Genomic DNA, 2500 nt, shown 5'->3' on the forward strand with positions numbered 1-2500 from the left:
GCGTACCGGTCACTACGGGCCTGGCACCCTCTACGGGTAAATGGCCCCATTCAAGATGGACTTGGACGCAGTTCGACGTCACGGGATAAACGGATCCTCCTGAACACTACATTTCCCAGCGGCGGTACCGCGGGATTCAGTGCTGGGCTCATTCCTGTTCGCTCGCCGCTACTAAGGAAATCCTTGTTAGTTTCTTTTCCTCCGCTTATTAATATGCTTAAATTCAGCGGGTAATCTCGCCTACTCTGAGGTCGTCTCTACGTATAACACGAAAATATATTCGTGACAATGTAGTGGTACCAACGAGAAGAATAAGAAAGTTAACGAGAGAAGGTTATACTTTTTCCCTTTCCTTCCTTTTTTTTTTGACTAAATTGAATAGAAGGAGAGGAAAAAAGGGAAAAAAAATAAAAATTCGAAATGAAAGAAGCAATTTTTCCTTGCGTCTTCAAGTAGACATTCTTTTCTTTTCGCACATAAATATCATTTTCCTCTTTTTCTCCCATGTATATTATTGGTACGTATCCTGTGATCACAGCATAAAGACATCGACTCTCATCATCTGAAATTTCAGGCAGGCGGGAAATTCTTCGCATGGACAAATTGGTCGGGTCACTGATGTGGGAGGCACTGTATCATCTCATCAATCGTTATGCTCGCATGTTCCTGGGATCTCTGATTGTATCAACGAGGTGGGGCCTTTTACTACGTCCCGACGCAAAATCCCAATGAGTTGAACTTACTCTTTTTCTTTTTATTTGTACGATGAAGTTTACAGCCACAGAGAGAAAAAAATAAAAGTTAGTAATGAAAGAAAAAGAGACATATTATTGCGAAGAAGAAGAAGAATATTTCTTTTTTGCAATCAATGTAGTGTTTTAAATATGCACCGCACCATAGTGCCAATTATCGTATGTCGTATTCATGTTCGAGTCCAGACTCACGCAAGATGTCCGAATATCGGTTTTGTTTTAACGCCCGTCCTCTATTTTAGCTTCCGTTGACAATTCCAGCGGTTCCTACTTTTTTAAAACCTCCGTCGTTTTCTCATCTGTACAGAGATCGAAATCACCGATACACGCCTTCGAAGCTCAACCTGATTATAATACCCTGATCCATCAAAGACGATGAACAGGCCGGGGATGGTACGTCGAGGCGTGCACGAGTCTCTTTACTGCTGTACAGAGAAAAAGAGAAAAAAACAAAATGAGGCAAAGTGAAACTCACGCAAGGAAAATATCACGAGCCGTTTCGGGGACTGGACGACCGACATGGACATGCGGTCCGGCGATAGACAACGAAAAAGGCATGGGATGACCAACACTAGATTCAGGAAATTTCTCTTCCTCTGCGCGGAGATGCCATAATTTGTCGTCTCGAAAAGGAAAAAGAAAAACGAAAGAAAAGCCTCGCCAAAGAGAATCGTACTCGTCCTCATCTTACGTATCCTATTATCTCCGTGGAGTCTTCGATCTCTGGTACGAAAACGTATCGCTTAAGGACTCGCGTGCACGTTGATGTGACGGTCCAGCGGATAGTTCCGACAGAGTATGACACACACGAAGGAACGGAGTGGGTATTCCGATTCCTGGGGCTCTTCTCTCTCTCTTTTCTTTAACAATCTCGACGAACGGCAATCATCACGCGCCATCAAGGGATCTCTTCCTCCTCTCTCTCGATATTAAACTCCCATATTTTATCCTTTCTCACAGTATCGCAGAAATATTAATTTCAGACGACGTTAGGGGCGCGGTATGTAATCGTGATCCAAAGACGGACGAATCGAAGCAGTGGCGGGTACGAAATAACGTTGAAAACGAGCACGAAGCGGTGAAACACGGGCGGTCATCCGTTACGTAAAACGGACGACTCACGACACCGAGAACACTCACGCAGGTCCGTGACATTTTTCATTGTTACATACCACACGCTAGCACATGCATTTCGATTCTGTAGTCTCGGTCACGACCGCGACGAACGCCAACGAACGTCCAACAATCGCTCGTACGTCGCGCATCTTCCTCCTTGTAACTTGTCCTTTCCTCGATTTTTGACACCTGACTCGGAAACGTTCGATTTTAAAGAACGACGGCGGGGATTACAAAAAAAGAGAGAAAAAAAGGATCAAATGTACGAAGAGTAACGATACGCAACGCAAGCAGTATTTGGGTTACGTGAACGACCTCAGCCAGGCGTGGTCCAGGAATTGTATCCGTGGACCGCAATGTGCGTTCGAAATGTCGATGTTCATGTGTCCTGCAGTTCACACGTTGACGCGCAATTAGCTGCGTTCTTCATCGACCCACGAGCCAAGTGATCCACCGTTCAGGGTAATCGTATTTTTCTTTTTTATTTTTATATTAAGGAAACGACGAGGATACCCTGATACTGAATCCTTTTTTTTTTTTAAACCGTCGCTCAACCTGGAGAGAACGACTCTTCTTCGAAGCATGGTCGCAGAGCCCATACGCTTAAAAAAATTCGATATTGAAAACTATAA

At 44.3% G+C, this 2500-nt stretch overlaps 2 non-coding genes across 2 annotated transcripts in view; both read right to left on the reverse strand.

Moving 5' to 3' along the window:
* LOC133667728 (large subunit ribosomal RNA) overlaps nt 1–254 on the reverse strand; it is a 4017-nt gene extending 3763 nt beyond the window's left edge. The window contains exon 1 of the ribosomal RNA XR_009833341.1: nt 1–254. This exon is cut by the window's left edge and continues 3763 nt beyond it. This is a non-coding gene — a ribosomal RNA (large subunit ribosomal RNA).
* A 1925-nt stretch (nt 255–2179) lies between these two features.
* LOC133667762 (5.8S ribosomal RNA) lies at nt 2180–2333 on the reverse strand. The gene has a single exon (XR_009833365.1). It is a non-coding gene; the product is annotated as a 5.8S ribosomal RNA (ribosomal RNA).
* Nucleotides 2334–2500: the final 167 nt, after the last annotated feature.

The sequence above is a fragment of the Apis cerana genome, unplaced genomic scaffold (assembly GCF_029169275.1).
Source record: "Apis cerana isolate GH-2021 unplaced genomic scaffold, AcerK_1.0 scaffold3_AcerK, whole genome shotgun sequence".
NCBI lineage: Eukaryota > Metazoa > Arthropoda > Insecta > Hymenoptera > Apidae > Apis > Apis cerana.